This window comes from Camarhynchus parvulus, chromosome 2 (genome assembly GCF_901933205.1).
Source record: "Camarhynchus parvulus chromosome 2, STF_HiC, whole genome shotgun sequence".
In the NCBI taxonomy this organism is placed as follows: Eukaryota; Metazoa; Chordata; class Aves; order Passeriformes; family Thraupidae; genus Camarhynchus; species Camarhynchus parvulus.
Window position 1 is genome coordinate 98075480 of NC_044572.1, and position 13093 is coordinate 98088572.

The following is a 13093-nucleotide window of genomic DNA, read 5'->3' on the forward strand; positions in this document are numbered from 1 at the left end:
ACCTCTCAAAGAAAGATGTGATGTTTGCCTTCTAGCACCCCATGATTTTTCAAAAATAATCAGAAATGTTTCTGAGATTTCTTCAATTGAACAGCAGGGCTTGGAGAAATAAAAAAATCTGAAACATCTGAAAAAAATCAGGAAATGGACATGAAAATTAATGTAAAGAGTTAATGCAGTAACCTCCTAAAGCAGGACATTCTGGCAGGTGTAAAGTTCTAATTAAGAATTGCAATTTTAAATTTCAACTGTTATAAATTTCAAGTATTAACTAAAGTGCTTTATAAACAAATTTAAAATGCCAATGGAAAGAGCATTTCACTCTCCTTTAGGCATTTCCCATGGTGCAAGGGCATATACATAAAAACCAGAGATGCAAAACAACAGCTTTGCTTTTAACAAGTTTAAGAACATATGTATATAATTACATTTTAATAAATACATTATGCATTTTAACTGTTTATGGTTCATAACCTAGAGATTCTGTTCATCAGCAGAAGCTGATTGAAAAATGAAATCTTTATCCTTAATTTGAAAATATTTCTACATGATTTTATTCCTTAGATAGTTATATTGCTCCTCTTTCTGAACCTTAGAAATAAATCTGAGAAGTGAATATATTCAAACTTCATTCAGCAGTTGGAACACATTTCAGTGAATTTGCTTGTTTATTGACCACCTAGTAATATCAGTGCAGCTAATGGTCCTTCAAAACTATTTTGTGCTTAGTGATTAGCCATTTTAGCTAACACAACAGGAAAGACTTTCAAGGTGGCTGGATTTTCAAGGTTTAGATTATTACTGCTGTTGAATACTGGACTCCTTTTATGCATCTCAAGCTGGACATGCAAGAATTGACTTGACAATTTCCTTTTATGCTATCTGATTTTAAACTGAAAGAGGACAATTGTGAATGCAAATACCAACCAATGGGGTGCCGACCTCATGAGGGTGGTATGATTGGTAACTAACACAATTTCTCCCATCTGCATCAGCTTTGTGTACCACACAGCTGAAATAGGTTCATCTTCTTGGAAAGTAATTTAAAAGTTTCCTCCATAAGGTAATCATATAACCATATTTATTTGCTGCTGTGTTTTCCCTGCCTCATTTTGCCTAACTCACATCTATTGCAGCTGGTGATGCTAGGGGAAAAAAAAGTGTGAAAAAAAGGAACAAAAGGGGACAAAGCAGGAAAACAACCAGTATGACATTTTTGCTTTCTTTCATCAAACCTTTTATATTGGGAGTCAAGATTTATTTTGCTGAATGAATTTTGGTGTAATTTGATGCATCCTTAATCCCAGCACACTTATCTGAATAGGTATTATGGACTAGAAAACTGATTTTTTTCTGCTAAGCCAAGTGAACCGCAACAAGAATAATAATTCTACAGCCTTAAAGGCAATGGTCTGAAGAAAAACAAACAGCAGAAAGTAATCATGGAAGGGGCAAAAGGAGATTAGGCATTTTGCTAAGGAGGAAGCAGCCTTCAATTAAATATCTATTAATTGGTAATGAATGCCAAATAACATTAAATAAGCATCTAACAGAATATTAATCACATACTTAAGGGCTAATTGCAGTATATTAACAATTAATGGCCCTTTAAGAAACTAGATATACTATGGGATGCAGTAAGTGTTAATTGAAAGCTATTTCAAGAACTTTATTTTGTTTTTCTTAATAGGACAGTGACACCATCTATTGTTACTGAGCCCTTCTGTCCTTATGCTTTCAAGTTTGCCATTGCTTCTATGCTGCAGAATGCAGCAGCAGCAGAATTCAACCAGTTGTGCTCCAAGAAAAAAGAATCAAGTATTTTTCCTATATATGGCCTGCCATAATCATTATGGACAGCACATGTGCTTCTTGTCCAATAACTTTAGTTCACTCTACAGGATAATGACAGTTTAAGAGTTACTCTATGTTTAAACCTGTCTTCCAGCAATTTTTCACCAGAGCTGCATCATTCCCCAAGAATGAAACTGGAATGCACTTGCAATAACCTGCAAGCCTTGCTCTTGATCAGAAACACTAAAAGAAGAAAATAATAGAAAATTTAAAAAAATACAGAAAGGAAAAAACAATAAAACAGTGTTTAAAGTAAAGCAGTGTAAAGAATGGAAAATAAAGTGTAGGGAAAACAAAATGGAGATTCAATAAAAATAAAGTACATTAAACAATTTTTCAGTTTTCTCTAAGTTAATGAGACCCAAGTCAGAAATGTTCTCCTGTCAAGACATAAAATTTGGTTGGGAATTTTTGGAAGTCTCTTTCCTCTCAGACCAGGGCGTCACAAACACAAACAGCTCTCAATGTGATGCCACTCCAGGGGGCTGTGTCACATCCAGGGTGACAGACTGGTGCTGCCATCAAAAGAAGTTACCTCATTTATGCCCTTGGACCCTTTTTCTCATCCTCTCATTGTGCATTTCTGTGTACCAGCAAAACTGTTCATGTAATTAGGGTACCGAACAGATTGGACACCTGATCCAGATCAAATAGCACGAGAGGAAAATTAGTTCTTACTCAGGTCATTCCCCCAGTGAAATTTAAAAAGTCCCAAAGGTTCTTCATCTAATGGGGCATGATGAGATTTTTCTAGGGACAGACAGCTCAGGCTTCAGGTTAGACATCCTGTGTTTACCAATTATTGCAAAGAAATAGTTGGTATAACACCAGCTGTCTGGGGCAGGGCAGGGAGCTGCCTCACCCAGCACAACCTGGCCTGCCCCACCTCTCACCAGGTGCACATGAGCAGGCATTCCAAACACTCCAAAAATGGCTAGAGACACTACACTTACCCAGTTTCTGACACGACAGAAACTTAGGAACTCATCCATGTGAGAAATTTTTGTTTCTCTGTTTTATTCTGATGACTGTCACACTTTTACTTCAGTAAAGATGATTAATGTCTGGCTAAAAAGCCCTACCAATGATGCTTAACTGCAGCACAGTGGCTCCATAAAGCCAGTAGTGGTGCATAATTCCATACAACAACAACAAAAAATGTCAGGGTCGAGCAGGGTAGCAAATTCATAAATGTCCTCCAGATCCATGTCAATTTTATTCTGCCAAGATTGCATGTGACCCCAAAGAGTCTGTCCCACTGCTGAAGTTGTTCTTTGTACCATTTCTAAAAAATTTTGAATTGAAGCGCTTCATCTTTTTTCTTTCTCAAAGTCTGATTTTTGCTATGTTCTATAGGCCAAAGCTTTTGCTGCTTACAGTAGAATAGGAACTCACGACAAGTGGCATGATGTGGAGACTCCAACCACAGCAATATCCAGAGTAATTTGTGTTAAACCTCTTGTTGTGATTTAGAAATGGTATTCTCCAAATTAGTACTCCCACTAAAAAGATCACACACCACTCCCCTCCCTTCTCCAATGGGTGTCACAAAGGACAAAGAACACAAGGTGAGATAACAATTTACTGGAAAAAACAATGGGATAAGAAAATGAAAAGAAATAATAGTAGAAATAAAAGATATAAAACTATTTACACCGAATCATCCCAACAATAAAAAATACTGGACTGCTCTACCCACCAAGTTACTAAACTTCAAGGAATGTCCTTCTCCTGGGAAGCAAGAGAGTTCCTTTCCACATCAAATAACTGTAGGGTTTTGGCCAAGCCTCTTCCAGCTATTGTGAAAGGTTCACAGTACTCCAAGCTCTGTATCTCCAACACTGGCATCACTTCTTGTGCTAAAAATAGATTTAAGGACAGAAGACCCCCAAATGCACTGACTTCCAGGGTGTGATCTTAATGACTACTTATTCTGACAGTCTGATTAAAAATGAAAAATAAGTTACTTTCCAACAAAGAAATAAATAAGCATTAAATTCACCTTATTCTCCAGACCAAGATTTCTGCATTACAAAAAATCCCGGCAGTGCCCTTTGATATTCAGAGATGATTAGTCCAGCTGCAGACAGCTGCACCTCACAAATCTACTCAACATTTAGCTCTGGCACAGGCTGCATAAGCTGGGTGAGGAGCTTCACAACTTGCTGCAAGCCAAGCTTTAGTCAGTGGAGATTCAGTAGTAGCCCCAGTGAGAGAGCAGATGGACAATGAGGGCTCTGAGCCTTCATTAGCATTGCTTAAGCCCAAAGACAGTTTTAGACAGCTGCACCTGACCTGCCTACCCTTTTCCATATGAAATCTTCTCACATCCCTCGTGTTTGCTGCCTGGACAAGGATTATCTCTTCTCTCATGGGGACTGTCTGATATTCTTTTGTTCCCATCCGATTTATGCTCTTCCTTTATTCAGTCAAGTTTAGTTATTTTCCTCATCTGTACCCTCTAGAAGACAGGGAGAAGGACAGATTCCAATGGGGTGGAGAGCCATTGCTTAGAGTTCCTGAAACCAGGGTTTTCCAGAAAAGTCAATTCCATTCCATGGGTTGAAATTGAGAGATTGTATAATAGAACTATGAGGATATCCTATATTCTCTATGTGTTTTGAGGAAAAGCACCATTTTCGTATTCTTTGGGCAGTAAAATCTGAAAAATATTTTCTGTAAAAAACCTGGAATTTTAAAACTGTACTTTTAGAAGTATTTATGTCTGCTTGAATGTGCAAAACATAGTCAAAGGGACTGCAGAAGACATGTTACTTGACTCCTTTACAAGCATTATCCGGCAAAATATGAATAAAGGCCATTTCCCTGAGTTTGTTTTTTGACAACTAGAGTAAAGGTGAATTATTCTGGTTGAGGATTTTCACAGAAAATGCAATGGGAAATTCTCTTCACCTACATATGGAAAACACTCTGAACCAAGTAACTGGATTATGATTCAGTCATGACCAGAAAACAAAGACTTATAATGGTTTTCTGATACTCCCTCAGTAGTGAAGCACCTCAGTCACCTCATAGTCCAATTTTACAATGCCTGCAGAATATCAGGAGACATCTACTGTCTGAGGAATGAACACATAACAGTAGATGTTAGATGATCATGCTTTAACATTATCAGTTTTCTATTCCACCTGTCTCTTTTACATTTTGCAGTAATATATCACAGGCTCATGTTTTAAAAAAATCTCCAAGGACATTTTATTCTCTAAGGAAACTGCAGGACATTTAAAGATTTTGCCTACAAATTTAATTAGAGTATGTTAAGATAATAACAAAGGAAATGTTTCTTCTTACAGGACTTCTGCTGCTGTTGTTAAATGTTCTAGAGAGAATTTTAGCATAAAGGGATGTTGTTCTAAGTGTCCTTGAAAATAAACTCTAAAACTGTACAACCCTCATTAAAAACAACTAGGATTATCAAGCTTAGTTCTATCACAAACAAATCAGGAGGATTAATACCGATTTATCATTAGCATCTTCCATTAAAAAAAAACAAATACAAGTAGTGCCTTCAGAACACAAAATGTCATTTTTGGGTCAAACTCTGATGGGACAGAGAACATAGATTTTGAAATCCTAGACACAAAGATAGCTTGATTATATATACATATATATACATATATATGTATAAAGCTTTTATGTATGACTTTTATAATTTTGACTGACCACTGTTTCCACTGTTTATTTCTTTACTCAGCCCTGACTGTACCCTTGACCTTGCACAACATGCAGATATCAAAACAATCCATTCCCTACAGGCTTTACAATTTGGAAGACAAATGTGAATGATAAGACCCACTAGGAAACCCAGAGGGTAAGTACTCTGTAAATGATAGTTTTTTTCTTTGTATTGTTGATTTTGCTTTTTATTGTGCTCCTGACACAGAGATAGGAAACACTAGACGTCTGTAGAGCCCTCTAAAAGTAGGTGACAAGAAATATTAGATGTGCCTTGTTTTGAATACAGAGGGTAAAGTTCCTCAGTGGTCCTGCACCATGCTTTTCAGAAGAAAGATAAAAGTTGATAATGACGCCTGTTTTATTTGTAAGATGAACATTTTCTAAAATTCATGCAGAAATATAAATTTTATTTTCTTGGAAAATAAAAAATTATTTTGCAAAAGTCTTAAAATTATATTGACAGTTACAGACCAACTGGTATGTCCTATCATATGGGAATTCTATCTGACACAGAGAAAGAGAAGTATTGACCAAAACTTGGTGCTGAGAAATTGCCATATAAGCTTCAGCAGTGATTGTGAATAATTTTGCTTACTCCAGTTATTTTTTGCAAGAGAAATATTACATACATTATCTTTCACATTTTTTTGTTGCTGACAATTGCCAAAGATTCCATTTTCCATTGATCTCTCTAATATTTTTTTTTACAATGAGTAACATTTCCATTTTCAAATCACTTGCTCCCAAACTACACTTTGCAAATGCAAATGAAGTAGCAAACTATACAGGCAAAATACCTGCTTGTGCACACTCTGCACATAAATATAGATTTGTCTGTACATTTTAACTAACATTATTATCCAGTTCCGTTTAGCTCTAACTAGATAATCACAAAAATTACACTCAAATCAAAGGGATGACTATAATTCACTGAGGTGGAATGCCATGTACTTTATCTGATAATTTTAATTTTGAATATTATGTCTGTATCTGGTTCCAGCTCCTAAGACTTATCACATCTGTCTTTTTGCCCATGAGAGTATTCTCTCTGTTTCCTCTAGACAAGATGATTTCTTCCTCCCCCCATGCCCCTGCACTCCAGCTATTTCTCTAATCTATTTTTTGAAATTCCATTTAGTAAAAGTAACTTCTAAGGATAAATTTAAGTGAAAACTGATATTAAAGTAGATCTTTGACTGTAAGATTTTTGTTAAAATGCTAATTTTTCCTAAACACTGAAGATAAACTATAAATTAGTGGCAATGTAAATTATACCTATGCGCACTAGAAAACTCATCTGTCTTTCTACTAGAAACAAATCTACAGTCAATCAGCATTATCAGCCAGGCGCTAGGCAAAGAAACCCACTTGAAAGCACGTGGATTTTCAAGCGAATTCCTCCTTTTCTGCTTCTTCATTACTCTGAGGGAAAGGTAGAAATCTGGTGCAAACATTATGCCTGCATAGCTGCAAATGTTGATTTACAGCAATGGAATCTTATCTTGCATTAGAACTTCAAGGCATTATTCAATGTACATGTTTTCAGTCTGCAGCAAGGTGCTCTAAATGAAAATTTTCTCTCTTAACTCACCACACAGACTCTGCAGACTTCATCAGAAAATCATGTTACTGAGTCTCAAAACAATTCTTTAAAGTTTTACAGTTGTGCATACATGCAAATTTGTGTGCTTGGGACAAATAAAATATTCCTTAAACAGAAGAGGGGAGAAGAGCAGTCCTTATGTCATAGTGCCTTACCCTCAAAATAAGCTTGTTATTGACATTAAAATTTGAGTAGAAAATATTTAGGGCCAAGCCTGTGACTGATGTCATTCATTTCCTATGAAACTTTGATGAAAGCTTCCTTAAGGCAGAAAGTTGACTGTCTTTTCCTGTTATGGATAAAAGCAAGAAGAGAAAAAGTACACACATACAGAGACATATTTATGAAATGTATTTAACTGTAGTAAACTACAGAAAGAAATTGTGTCTGAAGATTCAAAAGATTCAACATTTACTGTGATCAGCTAAATTAAATAAGAGTGACCAGATGCTTAATAATAAATGAAGACCTTCTCATGGGACTTGAAAGGTAGTGATTGTTTATTCAAATACATGTGCTTATTCCTTCTGAACAATAAGTGCTGAGAGGAACTAAACATATCTGCTGGTCAACTTGATTGGAGCCTAAGGCATTTCAAAAGTGATACAGAAAAGGAAAATAGAAATGGATAACAGGATGGCAATCAGAAAAATATCAATTCACCTAAATCAGAACAAATTGTGTATACTCTGCTGACCTATTTTTATGACTTCTGTCTTCATTTTCCTAACAATTAACTCGGAACACCAAAAAGAGTCTGAAAATGCAGAAGCTTTGGCTCTGCTCTCTGTTGCCATTTTTCCACTAATTCTTGAGACTTATTAAGAGCTCTCTGAGAACAGTTCATTGGCAACAATATTGGCAAGCATAACACCAGAAAACTCAAGGCTTTATTTCCTTTGGTTTGAATGTAATTTTAAAGAAAAAATCAGATATGACTGGTTAATTAAATACCACTTTTAATCTGAAGAAAGACATTAAGTTAGAGTCTTTTCTTTTACCAGAGACATTTTATAAGCAATGAGCTCAGGCATAAATGTACGTCACACTAGCATTATATGTTATCTATCCAAATGTATAAATTCATCCCACAGCAGGCATGAGGTAACCTATTGTCGCTGAGATGTAGCCAGAACAAAGGCATGACACTTACAAAAGTCCACAAGTTAGTATACGATTAATACTAACTATTCTTGAACATGCATATAAGCGTTCTAGTATAGAGTAACTAAAACCTGTGTATAAGTGTTTTGTAACATTGTGAATAGCCTACAAACTCGTAGCTGAGCAATGTGAGCACCAAAAGAGAAAATAAAGGTTAGAACAGTTGAACATAGAAAAGGTTCTAGGAACAAGAAGTTGCCACAGTAACAGACAAGTGCATGGCACTACAAATAGGCAGGCATCCTGCTGAGCACACAAGAGAGGTGGCTGGGAAGACAGATGAAAAGGAGAGGAGCATTATCAAAGCCATAGCTAGACGCATAAAAGCACCAAGCCTAAGTGAGAAAACTAACTAAATAAACAAGAACCACCATGGCCATCAGTTCTAAGTACATGGTATCAGATCTCCATATTCACGTATAATTTAGTACATAAAAGTGTTAAGACCAACAGTACTTTAAATATACTGGAGAAGATTACAAATAGGCAAGTGCTAATCATTTGCAAAAGTGTGCAAATGATTGGACTAGTAAAGTTTAAAACTTTAAGCTGTCCTGTTTAGCCTGTTTTCTAAAACTTTCCCCCACAATGATATCTGAGTTTCTGCATGCATATACATATACATACACTCAATGGCAGCAGAGAGATAAGCTGGCTTTCACTCAAGTGCTTTCTGGGAGTATGCAAAGTGCTTCTCCTTGCCCACCATGTGCAAATTTTGCAAGGGAACACTCTGTTTATTGTATGTACTAGAGAAAGTGTGAAGCAACACTTCACATGAGTGAGGACTAGGGAATTCTTGCAGTGTGGTGACATGCCTCTTAGAGCATTAAAATTCATGAAAAACAGCCTTAAATAAATCCCCCCTGTTTCTGCTAAACCAATGTAATTCTACATATAAAATTACAATCCTGTCTCTTTCTTCCCTAACCTTGTAATTTCTGACCCTTCCTTCTCTCCATAGGGGACACCTGGTCAGAATTTTGCCCAATCTTTACAGAAATTGCTCATTAAAATGCAGACAGCATGGCTGGGAACTTTCTAACTTCCCATTTCACTGGGAAAAAACAGACTTAGCTTTGAAAAGATAAATAGGTGGAGACTGTTTTTCCCTTCATAGCTGGAGAAGACAGGTGAATTCTTATTTATACAGCCATTGAGATGTTTTTTGATGATATACTCTATGATTTGGATTATGATGACAGCATACTTCACAGTTACTGAAGGAAGCCTAACAGTAAACTACAGCAAGTACAGGCAGAAATGCACAAGCACACAGAGACACAATTGAATTGTTGGTGCAATTCCACTCACTTCATTGGGACTACACCAGGAGATGAAATTGTCCCTCAGCATTATTTAAGGTTCAAAGAGTGTATTTAAAAGACAATAAATGGATGATGTCCAACTTGGGCCCTCTATAACCAAGTTTTCCTCTCTCATGGGGGATGATCCAGACTCAGCGAAATGTTATAACCTTTCATTTTTCATTGGCACTAACGTATATCTACGTACCCAAAGTGCTCTATATGGGAAAATCAATAAGTGCAATGCTTAGTGATAAATGTTTACAATTTTCTTCTTTGTTGCTACCATGTCCTAATAAAAACACTACCTCAAGAAATTGAGGTTACATTTACAAAAAGGAAAACCCTTAATTCTTTTTAAGTACAAAAGTATGTGGAACAAATATACTTTCTTGGTTTTAAATATTAGGACATACAGGTTTTTTGGAAGATCTGACTGACACAGAGAAAAGATGGTTAAACGTCACTTTTTCGTTGCCTTTTGAAAGGCGTTAGGATGATGATTGTGTGCTTAAAGGTGAGAGAAAAAGTTGGCCTGAATTTCATTTTCCCTTTGATTTATGTGTGCAACAAAGCAAGTAGTAAATGTGAAAGAATTTAATTGGTTATTCTGCCCCACTATCTCAAAAAACCTTTCTTGCTGATGAAATATCTCAAAAACTAAATAACCCAGTGTCACCATATATTATGTGAAATGACAGGTTTCATGTTTCAGTTGAAAAGCAAGACAACAGAATATGCATTTACAATGTGACAAAGAATTCTTCTGACTTACGTATATGTTCCTTTTTCAACTTAGTCAATTCACCATTGTACAGACAGGGGATATGCTATACCAGAGAGAAATAAGTAATTCACTCTATCTCTTTCCCCAGATGATTTCTTTCAGTTCACAGATTTTCTGTAGAAGCTTTTAATATTTGGGTAAGTGTATGGCTTAGTATTTTTTAGTGAAGTGTAAACAAGGGGAAAAAATGTGGACTGATATAATGAAAACAGCCTTTGATCCCATAATTTGTAAAAAAAATTATGTAAAATTATGTAAAAAAAATCCTCTCATTTAAGAACCTGTGATTTTAAAACCATTCACAATAATTCTACCTTTAACACCAGAATCTTTTCCTGAAAAATCATTTATCTTATTGTAAAAAAGACAAAGTTAATCTCTTTGTTCTCATCCTGACTTTGAAGTACAGCTTCATCCAGATATTTGTTAATGGAGTGGGAGTATCCAGGACTAGTTTTGGGCCATGGAGACACTCTGAAGTAATCTTGTAGAGAAAAGACTTACTAGGATAAGGCTGCTGATTTCTCTCCTCAGAGTAAACACTATTCCTGAAGAAGGTTTTCTTTTCACAGTAAAGGCTCATGATTTTTTTTTCATCTTCCCACAGGTTATATAGGAATATCTCCATATATCGTGCCCCTCTCTCAAACTGGAAAGTTCACTTAGGTAAGGTCTATGATGAAAAGTTGTGTTTGAAAATTTGACATATTGCAGAAATTTGTCCTGTTGCCAAAAAAAAAAGGTAATTGAATATTCTTCTTGCTCATAGATTAAAAAAGCTACTGTACATGAGAAATAATGATCTACAAAGAAATTTTACCCCTGGTGACATCTTAGATTAATTCTTACCTTGGTGAAGTAAATATCTTCATCAATATTTATAATGAAAAGGATTCACTTTCTGAATGCTGGTAAAAATTTGCAATGATGCAAAAATGTGTGGAATATTAAATAATGAGGGGACAAGCTCCTGGTGTAAAATGTGAATTCCTTAGAATAACTGAAGCTCTAATGTGGACAGATACAAGTTCAGACACCAGCAAATAAAAATGCAGACCATAATTGCTAGAAGAGCTTCATTCTGGACTGCAGTGACATTAAGAGGGAATTAAGGATCAAAATATATAACAAAATGAAGAATGAAATAATGTAGCTAAAAGGTTGAGCATCATCTTGGGATATGGAAGAAAGGAAATAAGAAACATGAGAAAAGTCTGCTTCACAAATGAAATACACTACAAATGACATCAAATGAAATACACTATTATGGAACAGTTCTATATAGTTAAGGTGTTTTCTCTTCAAAGAAAAGCTCAAAGTGTTGCCAAGAGTTTTACATGACAATCTTGAAAAAATATTACACAAACAGAAACCGCAAATGTATTTTACAGCACTCCCCGTGAACCTCAGAGTTGGTATAATCAATTAGTCAGTCAATGTGACTAAGTCCCAGTCTACAGGAATATTTGTGAGAAAGTGAATTAGACTTAATGGCCAGTGCAAGAAAAAAAGATAATTTTGTGGTTGAGGTCTGTAATAAGAAATTTGAGACATCAGTACAGTTAATTGCTAAAAAAGATACCTGGAGATATGCTGAAAATCTTGAGTTGACAGAGACTTCAGAGAACGGTGGACAGGATTCTAAAGGCCAGGTTTGATGTGCTCAAACATTTGAGCAATCTGCTCTGGTGGAAGGTGTCCCTGCCCATGGCAAGAGGGCTGCAACAAGATGATATTTAAGGTCCCTTACAACTCAAACCATTTTCTGATTCTATGATTCTAGAATATATATTGTAGATATATAGAGTAGAGGCCTGAAAGATTTTGAGATTTGGTTCTACAGGATGGAAGTTACGTTAACGAAATAAAACAGTCAGGATTAACCTTAAAAAAATTATGAGGACATACTTGAGTCTCTGGGATGTAGTCTAAGATTTTTCTCCAAGAGTGTGAAAAATCTATCCAAAAACAAGGTGATTCTTTCAGGAGATCTCAGCACACAGGTAATGTTTTCATGGAAATTCAAAGTAGCACAACTGAAGTGTCTCAGAGTCTCTGATCCAAAGCAAAGGAAAGTAAGACCTGTGAGGTTTTTGGAGAGAAGCCTATTTGACAGATGAGAAAGAAAGATCACAGGAAATTGTTGTTGGGCTTCTGAATTTATCTGCTGTCCTCCTACACTTAGAAAAGTTGTATCCTACACCTGCTATATCATTCTATTTTTGATTATGAAACTTTTCCAGCCCACTGCAGACTCTTGTCAAAAGTTAATTTATCTCTAAAGGCTGACATTTCAAAGGTAGTTTAAATGGAGCTTTGTATGCCAGATTTTCATTAGTATAAGAACTACCAATATATGTTGAAATAACGTATATATTTTTAGTACTATAAACAAAATCTCTGATCAACTATGTCTTTCTTTTATTCATCAGCATTTAAAAATGAACTTGTTATTCATTATATGATTTTTTCTTTTGGAGCAGCCACAGGAACCAAGTTTGTTCTCCATTAGTAATGCTTTATTGAGGGTTGCACTATTTCATCCACACAAACTCAGATGATGCGTGGTTGATACATCGTTTAGGACTTCCCAAATAGCCTGCAGCTTACTAAATTGCCAAATTTCCTCCAATCTTTCATGCAAAACCTTAATAATTGTTTTTACTATTCTGGTTTCTC